The sequence below is a fragment of the Arachis ipaensis genome, chromosome B10 (assembly GCF_000816755.2).
Source record: "Arachis ipaensis cultivar K30076 chromosome B10, Araip1.1, whole genome shotgun sequence".
Lineage (NCBI taxonomy): Eukaryota > Viridiplantae > Streptophyta > Magnoliopsida > Fabales > Fabaceae > Arachis > Arachis ipaensis.
This window is the reverse complement of record NC_029794.2, coordinates 109,965,330-109,978,212: the sequence shown is the minus strand read 5'-3', so window position 1 is coordinate 109,978,212 and position 12,883 is coordinate 109,965,330.

Here is a 12,883-nt window from a genome sequence, read left to right as displayed (position 1 = left end):
GTTGAAGATATAGTTAAAGTGGAAGATGCTGAAGAGGAAGAAGAAGTACAAGACAAGGTTGAAGAAGAAGTAGCTCAGCCAAGAAATGGAGCACCAAAGGATGCAGAGGCTGCAAGTGGCGCCATTCCTATCCCATTTCCACACCTTGCAAGGAAGTCCAGGAAGCATATGGAACTTGATCCCAAAATGGTAGAAATTTTCAAAAAGGTTGAGGTAATTGTTCCCCTTTTTTATGTTATTCAACAAGTACCTAAATATGCAAAGTTTCTGAAAGATTTATGCATACATAAAGACAAAATTAATGAATTAGAAACTATTCTTTTAGGTAGTTCTATATCTGCTTTAATGGGAGGTATACCTAAAAAATGTAGTAATCCAGGTCCATGCATGGTTAACTGTACCATTGGAGGTGTAATATTTTCTGACTTCATGTGTGATTTAGGAGCGTGTGTTAGTATAATACCATTGTCTATATATGATGCTTTGAGGATCCCTCCCTTAAAAAGGTCGGCAGCTCATTTTGTGTTAGCAGATAAAAGTATTATTACAGTAGTTGGAATTGCTGAAGATGTATTAGTGAGCATTAAGGGGCTCAAATTTTCCATTGACTTCTATATCCTGGAAATGCCCCCTAATGACTCAGGAAGATCGTCATCAATCCTGCTTAGAAGACCATTCCTGAAGACTTCAAAGTTCAAGCTGGATGCATTCTCAGAAACTTACTCCTTTGAGATATATGGCAGAGCAGTGAGTTTCAGTTTAAATGAAGCTATGAAGCACCCTCCGGAAGATCATTCTATCTTCCAGTGCAACATCATTGATGAAACTGTAGCTGAAGTTCACCAAGAAGAAGTAGAAGAGAAGCACAATGAGCAAGGTCCAAGTGTGGAGACACCCTCTGAGCATAATAAAGACACCTTGCCATTATCACTAGTTCCAGATAATCCAGAACCTAGCCATGAGCAGAAATCGAAACTAAAGCCAATTCCTCCCCACCTCAAGTATGCTTACCTTGAGGATAATTAGAAATTCCCAGTTATCATTGCAAGGGAACTCACTTCCCAACAAGAGGAGCAGATGCTTAGTATTCTGAGAAAATATAAGAAAGCAATTGGGTGGAGCTTGGCAGATATAGTAGGCATCAGCCCTCAAGTTTGTGAGCACAGAATATACTTAGAAGAGGGAGCAAAGCCTGTCCGTCAACCCCAAAGAAGATTGAATCCCACCATCTTAGAAGTTGTCAAGAAAGAAGTGACCAGGCTACTTGAAGCAGATATCATTTACCCCATCTCAGACAGTGAATGGGTCAGTCCAGTACAAGTGGTGCCCAAGAAGTCTGGAGTCAAAACAGTCAAGAATGAGCATGGAGAGCTCCTGACAAGTAGAGTGCAGAATTCATGGAGAGTTTGCATTGACTATAGGTGTCTCAACTAAGCTACTGGCAAGGATCACTACCCCTTGCCATTTATTGATCAAATGCTTGATCGCCTGTCAGGTAAATCCCATTACTGCTTTTTAGATGGTTATACAGGCTACTTTCAAATTCATATAGCTCCTGAAGATCAGGAGAAGACTACTTTTACATGTCCCTTTAGAACGTATGCATATAAGAGGATGCCTTTTGGCTTATGTAATGCACCGGCTACTTTCCAAAGATGCATGATGAGTATCTTTTCAGATCTTATTGAGAACTGTATGGAAGTGTTCATGGATGATTTTAGCGTTTATGGTGATTCCTTTAACCTTTGCTTGGATAGTTTAGCTAGAGTATTAGACAGGTGTGTTAGTTCAAACCTTGTATTGAATTTTGAAAAATGTCACTTTATGGTAAAAACAATGGATTATTCTAGGACATGTTGTTTCTAATACTGGTATTTCTATAGAACCAGCAAAGGTAGATGTCATTTCTAGTTTACCTTACCCCTCCTCCGTGAGGGAAGTCCGTTCGTTCCTTGGCCATGCAAGTTTCTACAGGAGATTCATTAAGGACTTCAGTAAGGTAGCATTACCTTTACCCAGACTATTGTAGAAAGATATTGAGTTCGAGTTCAGTGAGGATTGCATGCAAGCATTTGATAAGCTGAAGATCGTCCTGACTCAAGCTCCAATCGTGAGAGGACCAGACTAGAGCCAGCCATTTGAGATTATGTGTGATGCCTCCAACCATGCAGTAGGAGCGGCGCTGGCCCAGCGCGAGGGTAAGGATTCTTTCGTAATTGCTTATGCGTCTAAGACCTTAGACGCTGCTCAGTCTAACTACACTACTACTGAAAAAGAGCTTCTAGATATTATTTTTGCTCTGGATAAATTCCGAGCCTATTTACTTGGTACTAAGGTAGTAGTGTACTCGGACCATGCAGCTCTAAAGTATCTATTAGCTAAAAAAGAGCCTAAACCAAGGCTAATACGTTGGATACTACTACTACAAGAATTTGATTTAGAAATTAAGGATAGGAGTGGTAACCAGAATTTAGTGGCAGACCACTTGAGTCACCTTGAGCACATTAAGGATGACTCCACTCCTATAAATGATACTTTCCCATTTGATAGCTTGCATGCAGTATCTGAAGTAGTTTCCTGGTATGCACCTGTAGCTAATTATCTAGTTAGCCATACTTTCCCTCCTAATTTTACCAAGCATCAGAGAGACAAGCTGAAAAGCGAGTCTAAATATTATATATGGGATGACCCATACTTATGGAGGTGTGGTGCTGACCAGGTAATTAGAAGGTGTGTGCCCCAATCAGAATTCCAGTCCATTTTAGAGGCCTGCCACTCTTCTGAGAGTGGAGGACATTTTGGCCCTCAAAGAACAGCTAGAAAAATCTTAGACTGTGGATTCTGGTGGCCTACTCTTTTTAAAGAAGCTGCTGCTTTTTGTAAATCTTGTTCCCTATGCCAAAGGTTTGGTAATATATCCAAGAGGGATGAGATGCCTCAACAAATTATGCTTTTCTGTGAAATTTTTTATGTTTGGGGCATTGACTTCATGGGACCATTTCCAAACTCTAGTGGTTATCTTTATATATTGTTAGCTGTAGATTATGTCTCTAAATAGGTGGAAGCAATTCCTACCCATACGGATGATACTAACACTGTTGTTTCTTTTGTTAGAAAACATATTATCTGTCGCTTTGGATCACCACGAGCAATCATGAGTGATCAAGGCACTCACTTTTGTAACAGGAGATTAACAGGATTACTAAAGAAGCATGGGATTGTTCACAAAGTAGCAACAGCTTATCATCCCCAGACTAATGGGTAAGCAGAGGTATCTAATAGAGAAATAAAGCGTATTCTGGAGAAGATAGTAAAGCCTCATAGGAAGGACTGGAGTGCCAGGCTACAAGATGCACTCTGGGCATATCGAATAGCGTATAAGACACCCATTGGAATGAGCCCTTTCCGCTTAGTATACGGAAAGGCTTGCCACCTTTCAGTAGAGGTGGAACACAAGGCTTTCTGGGCTGTGAGGGAGTGCAACATGAATTTTGAGGAAGCTGGTGCTGAAAGGAAGCTGCAACTAGCAGAATTAGAGAACCTTCGCCTAGAAGCATATGACAACTCCAGGCGATACAAAGAGAAGATGAAGGCTGTCCATGACAAGCACATAAAAAGGAGAGAGTTCAGACCAGGGGAGTTAGTTCTTCTTTATAACTCTAGACTGAGGCTCATGCCAGACAAACTGAGATCAAGACGGGAAGGTCCCTACAGAGTAGAGAAGGCAGAGCCGCACTGAGTTTTTCACCTGCGCCATCCTTCTAGCTCCAAATTCATCAAGGTCAATGGACATCTCCTAAAGCTTTATCATGGTAAGAATATGAAGGATCACAAAGAACTAGAGGTCTTCCTCTTGGAAGACCCACCAACAGAAGCAGAATGAACTTGAAGACCGTCCAACTTAAGGACGTAAAAGCAAAATGCTAGGTGGGAGACAACCCACCATGGTATGATTGTTCTGTTTTAGTCTTAGTTTTGTTTTACTTTATTTTTCATAATGACTCTTCTCATAATCTCTGCATATAGTCTACATTTGCATTTGCATTCTGCATAAAAAAAAGCACGCGACGCGTGAGCATCACTGACGCGTACGCGTCAAAAGTGCTTTCGAAACAAAGAAGAAAAGAAGTAGAGAGTCACGCGGGAGCATGGATGGAGGCGTGCCTTAGGCACAAACACACTCACGCGAACGCGTCCCTGACGCGTCCGCGTCACTTGCGAAATCAGCCATCCACGCGTGCGCATCACCCACGCGCACGCGTGACCCTACAAAATCGACGTAAAGAGGTGTATGGCAGAGAGTTATGATGGAGTGAGGTTGGAATGGTGCTGGAAGCACAAACCCATCACGCGTACGCATCACCCACGCGTACGCGTCACTTGAAACTAGAGCCAACCACGCGAACGCGTGCACCACGCGTCCGCGTCGCATGCGACGCACAATTTATCCAGATCAGCGCCAAAATTCCTATCTTTTCTTCCCTAATCTTATTCCTTTCTTCCTCCTTTTTAATTCTTTCTTCTTCCTTCTTTCTTCTTTATTCCTTCTCACTTTTTTACCTTCTCCCTCCTTCTTTATCATCATCATCAAGTTTTTTTCTTTCCTTTTTACCTTTTTATTATTATTTTTATTTATGTTTTCTTCTTTTTTTTTTACTTTCATTATCTATGTTTTCTTTTTCTTTCTTTTTCTTCTTGCATCTTTTTAATTGGTGTTCAAAATTTAATTGGGTTATTGTTTTCTTCTATATTCTGCTTGTGGATTATTTAGGAATTGTTTGACAATTATTAATTATCTTAGGGTTTCTTGCATGTTCAAATTCAATACCTTCAATAACATATTTACCATGCATGCTAAGTGTTTGTGAAAAAGCCGGTATGGCATTGTGCATATTTAAATATTCTATTCTTCTACTCTAATGCCTATTTTTCACAAAACTCCTTTTTATATATTATTCATTGAATATAATTGTCAATACAAACAGATTTTTAGTTTGAAACACTTGATAATCAAATTGAGCATTTAATGCTTGATCTATGCTACTCATACCTTTGCCAGCATGCCAATAAACATCTTGCATCTACTTGCCATAACATGCACTTGCTATATTTCTACTTATGAACTTTTCACATGTAGTCGCGACCATGTGTTAACGACATCCTTCTTTAGCATAAATTGATTATCACTTGTACCATCCTCTTCCTTGCTCTAACCCTTAGCTTTAAAAGTTACTTTCTTTTTTTTTCCTTTTCAGGATGGCCACCAAGAAAGGTAAAGAGAAAGCTACTCCCAAACCACCGGCAAGGAAAGGAACAAAAAGAGCACTAGCTGCGGAGACATCTTCAACAGCAGTAAAGCCCTCAACAAAGCGAATCAAGAGGATCATCAAGGTCGATGAAAAAGAGAAAGCCTTTCCAGCAAAGGACACTGCGTGGTTCACCAACCGCTACTGTGAGCAGATGTTCCCCATCCTGGCTGAGAGGAACTGTAATAATGAGTACCTTCTCATCCTCCCGACCAACATTGTTGAATTTGTTAAGCCCCGAATTGAACGAAGACAATGGGGATTCCTACGGAGACAGCCACGGCAGGTCAATCTTTCATGGGTAGTTGAATTCTACTCAAACTTTCACATGCCAACCCTGCAGTCTGTCTATGTCCGTCAGAAGCAAGTCCCCATAACTGAAGAAGCTATTCAGCAAGCTTTAGATCTTCTGCCTGCTCCAGAAGGATTGGACGCATTCAAAAAGCCTCTTTCAAGCACCAGACATACCAATTTGATTGGGACGCTGTTCTCAGAATTATAGCACAACCTGGCAGCAGATGGATCTATAGATACCATCGATCCCGACCTAAGGGAATATTGGCTTCAGCACTCACCTTGGAGGCTCGAGTATGGGCACAGATTATGTCCCATTACATTTTTTCGAGCACTCATGAGTCCTCCTTCACTGCAGATATGGCTATTTTACTCTGGTGTATCCTTACAAACCAGCCTCTCAATTTACCAAGAAACATCCAGAATGCTATGGGACACGTACAGATTGCGGGCAACATACCTTTTCCCGCTTTGGTTTCAGATCTAGTCTCAGCAGCCGGAGTCTCCTACAGAGCTGGGGACACCAAGACCATGATTCCGCGAGAGGATCAGATCGTCCCTAACGGGAAGTACATCAGACCTCCAGCAGCCACTATCAACCAGAGTATAGAACCAATGAAAGATATCCATTCTCCTTCCATATCACAAGCACCTTCAACAACTCAACTGCTCTATCAGATACTTGAGAGATTAGACCGGCTTGACCGGCAAGGAAAGCAAAGAGAGCGCCGTCACAAGTGCCTATTTACATACCTCAAGGAGCTGATTGCTTGGCAACCACCCACCTGAAGAAGACCCAGACACCCCAGACTCTACTTCATTTACTAGCACAGAGAGTCATGACGGTCCCGATTGTGGAGATGCTGCTACCAGCTCCCCTTTGTTCCTGACTGATGGCACCGAAGACGATGCCAAGCTTTAAGTGTGGGGAGGTCGGTCAGTACCAGACTTCCAGAGGTAAATCCTCTTTCTTAGCACCAATAAATTATTTATTTTTCTTTTGTTTAGGATAGGATAAATTGCATAGTAATAGGTATTTGCATGCATGTTCTATTTGGTTGAAAAATAATAAGTTTCTTTTCAAGACTTTATTTTGAAAAATTTCACTAATTTAAATCAAAACCTTTGTGTTAAAACCTGTTTGAAGACTATAAATTGGAACATAAATGATAGCTAAGAACACACAACCCGTGAGACTTGAGCTTAATTACATGGTTACATTATTTAACCATAATATTTTATTCTTGTGTGTTTGCTTCTCTATGATTGTAATCTATATTTTGTTCCATCCTATATGTCCAATGTTTAATGTGTTACATGCTTGCATATGATTGAGGCCATCAATTACTATTAGCTCACTTATCCCAAAAAGCCTACCCTTTTATGCCACCTTTGTTAGCCACTTTGAGCTTTTTTATCCCCCTTGTTCTATATTTCACCACATCACTAGCCTTAAGCAAAAAAATAAATTAAATACCCAAATTGAATCTTTGGTTAGCTTAAGATAGAGATTGTGTGTTAATTCAGTATGGGAAAACTGTGGAAACATGGGTTAATAGGGAATGTTTCTATTTCATTTAAATATTAGGAATTTGGGTACTACTCATGTGAAATCAGAAAAATTAAAAATTCATGTGCATTGATAAATTGTGTTTACTTTTATTAAAAAAATCCAAAAATATTCAATAAATAAGTAAATAAATAAGGGGGCAAAATTACCCCAATGCTAAGTTAAGTTTAATAAAAGATCAATGCATATGTGATACAAATTAAAAGAAGAGTTGATGCATGAGTATGTAATGCAAAAGTGGAAATTTTGGGTAGCTAGGCATAAATTTAAAAGTATATAGAGTATGTATAGGTAAAAGCTTAGGTTGATCAAAGATTCAATTTATAGCTCACTTAGCCATATATATATATATATATATACCTGATGTTGGCAAAAATTGGCGAGTTAAGAATGATTATAAAATATGCATTGCAAGTATAGTTCTCAACCAACCAGAAATCCGCTTATCAATTTAGAAGGGTGTCACAGAAATTAAAATTAAAATACTGGGAGTATGAATCTCAGGTCGTCTCCCAACGAGTTGCAGAAAAGTGTGCTATTTTATTAATCAGATGTTTTCAAAAAGGGTTGAGTTGAATGGCGGAAAATTAAATTAGAGAATTTATATAAATTTAAATAAAAGCCTTGACTGGGAGTTGATTAGCTGGAAGCCCTATTCTTGTTGGAGTACTCTCAAGATTAATTGACAATTGAGGGTTATTATGTTTAGTTGTCCCTTACTAAGTAAGGGAAAGTCAAACAAGCTGGAATGCTGTTTCTATCCAAAAGTTCCAATTCGCTCTTGGGAGGATTGGTGTTAATGACTAGAGAGCAATCCAACAATAAACCTAATTACAATCTTTCTCTTGAGCATCCCAACTCAAGGGTTCCTTTCAATCAACTCCCCATCAAGTTAGGGAACTACTCGCTCATTGTAAATATAAAATTCATAACATAAGAAAGGGAATTAAAGAAAGACATGATAAATAATAATCAAAAGATTAATTAAAAATAAAAGTGATTCTTGTATTAATAAATGCTAAAATAACCCAATAGTAAAATTAAGTAAATTAAGGAACATGGAAGAGTAAAAGACAAGTAAAGAGAACGAACTAGAATGTCGAAATCTTGATGAGGCAATAACTCTTCTCAATATCCCAATGCAAAAACAATGAAAATAACAAATCCTAAAAACTATGAATGTGTAGAGAGAAAACCTAGAGGAGAGGAAAACTAGATCTAAAAACTAAAACTATGCGGAATGAATGTTGTTGTTGGTTTCTGCATGTTCTCTGGCTCTAGTCTGCTTTTCTGGGCCGAAAACTGGGTCAAAATAAGGGATTTGGCTCCTCTGAAGTTGTTCATTTACTTTAGAGAGAAAAGTAACGCAATCTAAGCCATTGATAACATAAACGGTGCTGATCATCTTAAATAAATAAATAATAAATAAATGCATTAAAAGAATCAAAACGTTAACTATTAAAAAACTAAAAAGAAAAAAACGTGCCACTTTACAAAGATAGCGCGCAGAATTAAATTTCTGCAAAACTGAATGCCAGAATCATTAAGTGAAACGAGCATACAAACATTGAAGACGCTAGTAGATACTGAACAAAAAAATGGTAATTACACAGATGACAGAATTATTAAGTTAAACGAGCATGCTGTTTCCATCTATGGACACTACGATGATGGTGTCCCTGATGAGCGGATAATTTATACGCTTTTTGGCATTGTTTTTAATATATTTTTAGTAGAATCTAGTTACTTTTAGGGATGTTTTCATTAGTTTTTATGTTAAATTCACATTTCTGGACTTTACTATGAGTTTGTGTGTTTTTCTATAATTTCAGGTATTTTCTGGCTGAAATTGAGGGACTTGAGCAAAAATCAGATTCAGAGGTTGAAGAAGGACTGCTGATGCTGTTGGATTCTGACCTCCCTGCACTCAAAGTGGATTTTCTAGAGCTACAAAACTCCAAATGGCGTGCTTTCAATTGCGTTGGAAAGTAGACATCCATGGCTTTCCAGCAATGTATAATAGTCCATACTTTGACCGAGTTTAGATGAAGTAAAAGGGCGTTGAACACCAGTTCTACGCTACTGTCTGGAGTTAAACGCCAGAAACAAGTCACAAACCAGAGTTGAACGCCAAAAATACGTTACAACCTGGCGTTCAACTCCAGAAAGAGCCTCTGCACGTGTAACATTCATGCTCAGCCCAAGCACACACCAAGTGGGCCCCGGAAGTGGATTTATGCATCAATTACTTACTTCTGTAAACCCTAGTAACTAGTTTAGTATAAATAGGACTTTTTACTATTGTATTAGACATCTTATGATCTTCAGATCATCTTTGATCACGTTTTGGGGGCTGGCCATTCGGCCATGCCTGGACCTTTCACTTATGTATTTTCAAACGGTAGAGTTTCTACACTCCATAGATTAAGGTGTGGAGCTCTGCTGTTCCTCAAAGATTAATGCAAAGTACTACTGTTTTTCTATTCAATTCAACTTATTCTGCTTCTAAGATATTCATTCGCACTTCAACCTGAATGTGATGAACGTGACAATCATCATCATTCCCTATGAACGTGTGCCTGACAACCACTTCCATTTTACCTTAGATTGAATGAGTATCTCTTGGATCTCTTAATCAGGATCTTCGTGGTATAAGCTAGATTGATGGCGGCATTCATGAGAGTCCGAAAAGTCTAAACTTTGTCTGTGGTATTCCGAGTAGGACTCTGGAATTGAATGACTGTGACGAACTTCAAACTCGCAAGTGCTGGGCGTAGTGACAGACACAAAAGGAGGGCGAATCCTATTCCAGTATGATCGAGAACCTCCAGATGATTAGCCATGCAGTGACAGCGCATCGGACCATTTTTACAGAGAGGATAGGATGCAACCATTGACAAGGGTGATGCCTCCAGACGATTAGCCATGAAGTGACAGCGCATCGGACCATTTTCCAGAGAGGATTAAAAGTAGCCATTGACAACGGTGATGTCCTTACATAAAGCCAGCCATGGAAAGGAGTAAGACTGATTGGATGAAGGCAGCAGGAAAGCAGAGATTCAGAGGAACGAAAGCATCTCTATACACTTATCTGAAATTCTCACCAATGATATACATAAGTGTTTCTATCCCTATTTTCTATCTATTTATTATTTATGTTCGAAAACTCCATAACTATTTTATATCCGCCTGACTGAGATTTACAAGGTGACCATAGCTTGCTTCATACCAACAATCTCCGTGGGATCGACCCTTACTCACGTAAGGTTTATTACTTGGACGACCCAGTGCACTTGCTGGTTAGTTGTATCGAAGTTGTGAATGAAAAACGATTTATTAAGACGTGCGTACAGGGTTTTTGACGCCGTTGCCTGAGATCACAATTTCGTGCACCAAGTTTTTGGCGCCGTTGCCGGGGATTGTTCGAGTTTGGACAACTGACGGTTCATCTTGTTGCTCAGATTAGGTAATTTTCTTTTTGTTTTATTTTCAAAAATTTTTCAAAAACCTTTCAAAAATTTCTCATCTGTTTTCAAAAAAAAATAAATAAATCTTTTCAAAAATATATTTTTCTTCAGAATTTTTAAGAATGAATTCTAGAGTTTCATGAAGCATGTTGAAGCCTGGCTGGCTGTAAAGCCATGTCTACTTCTTTTGGATAGGGGCTTCCAACCATCAGCATAGAGGCAACTTAATTGGAATGTCAGCCGTGGCATGTCTGAGTTACATACTAAAGCTTGGCTGGCTATTAAGCCATGCCTAACCCTCGGATTGGAGCTTTAGACTAAGAATACAAGATTCCTGGAATTCATATTAAAAAATTTTGAAATCCTTATTTTCTTTTTCCTATATGTTTTTTTTTTCGAAAAAAATATACAAAAATCCAAAAAAATAAAAAAAATTATAAAAATAAAAAATATTTCATGTTTCTTGTTTGAGTCTTGAGTCAAGTTGAAAGTTTGGTGTCAATTGTATATTCATCTTGCATTTTTCGAAAAATTCATGCATTCATAGTGTTCTTCATGATCTTCAAGTTGTTCTTGGTAAGTCTTCTTGTTTGATCTTGATGTTTTCATGTTTTGTGTCTTTTCTTGTTTTTCATATGCATTCTTGCATTCATAGTGTCTATACATGAAAAATTTTTAAGTTTGGTGTCTTGCATGTTTTCTTTGCGTTAAAAATTTTTCAAAAATAAGTTCTTGATGTTCATCTTGACATTCAAAGTGTTCTTGGTGTTCATCTTGACATTCATAGCATTCTTGCATGCATTCATTATTTTGATCTAAAAATTTTTATGCATTGCATCATTTTCATGTTTTTCTCTCTCATCATAAAAATTCAAAAATCAAAAAAATATCTTCCCCTTTTTCTCTCTCAAAATTTCGAAAATTAGATTTGACTTTTTCAAAAAATTTTAAAATCCAGTTGTTTTTATGAGTCAAATCAAATTTTCAATTTAAAAATCTTATCTTTTTCAAAAATCAAATCTTTTTCATTTTTCTTATTTATTTTTGAAAATTATAAAAATATTTTTCAAAAATCTTTTTCTTATCTTATCTCCTAATTTTCGAAAATAACATCATCAATTAATGTTTTGATTCAAAAATTTCAAGTTTGTTACTTGCTTGTTAAGAAAGATTCAAACTTTGAGTTCTAGAATCATATCTTGTGATTTCTTGTGAATCAAGTCATTAATTGTGATTTTAAAAATCAAATCTTTTCCAAAACTAATTTCAATCATATCTTTTCAAAAATATCACTTTATCTTATCTTTTTCAAAATTTGATTTTAAAATATTCTTTCTAACTTCTTATCTTCTTATCTTTTCAAAATTGATTTTCAAATTTGTTTCAACTAACTAACTAACTTTTTGTTTGTTTCTTATCTTTTTCAAAACTACCTAACTAACTCTCTCTCTCTAATTTTCGAAAATATCTTCCCTCTTTTTCAAAATTTCTTTTTAATTAACTAATTATTTTAATTTTTGATTTTAATTTTCGGAAAATTACTAACCTTTTTCAAAAACTATTTTCGAAAATCACTAACTCTTTTTCAAAAATAATTTTCGAAAATTCTCCTTCTCTCTCATCTCCTTCTATTTATTTATTCATCTACTAACACCTCTCTTCATCCCACATCTCTGCTCTCCTTACCCTTGTGTTTCTTTCTTTACATCACATTCTTTTCTTCTTCTACTCACACAGGAGAACCTCTATACCTGTGGTAAAAAGGATCCTATTATTATTTTTCTGTCCCTCTTTTTCATATGAGCAAGAGCAAGGACAAGAACATTCTTGTTGAAGCAGATCCAGAACTTGAAAGGACTCTAAAGAGGAAACTAAGAGAAGCTAAATTACAACAATCCAGCAAGCACCTTTTAGAAATTTTCGAATAAGAAGAGGAGATGGCAGCCGAAAATAATAATAATGCAAGGAGGATGCTTGGTGACTTTACTGCACCTAATTCCAATTTACATGGAAGACATTGTTCTTAGATCAAGGGGGCTGGCCATCTCGGCCATGCCTGGACCTTTCACTTATGTATTTTCAACGGTAGAGTTTCTGCACTCCATAGATTAAGGTGTGGAGCTCTGCTGTTCCTCAACGATTAATGCAAAGTACTTCTGTTTTCTATTCAATTCATCTTATTTCGCTTCTAAGATATCCATTCGCACCCAAGAACGTGATGAAGGTGATGATTATGTGTGACGCTC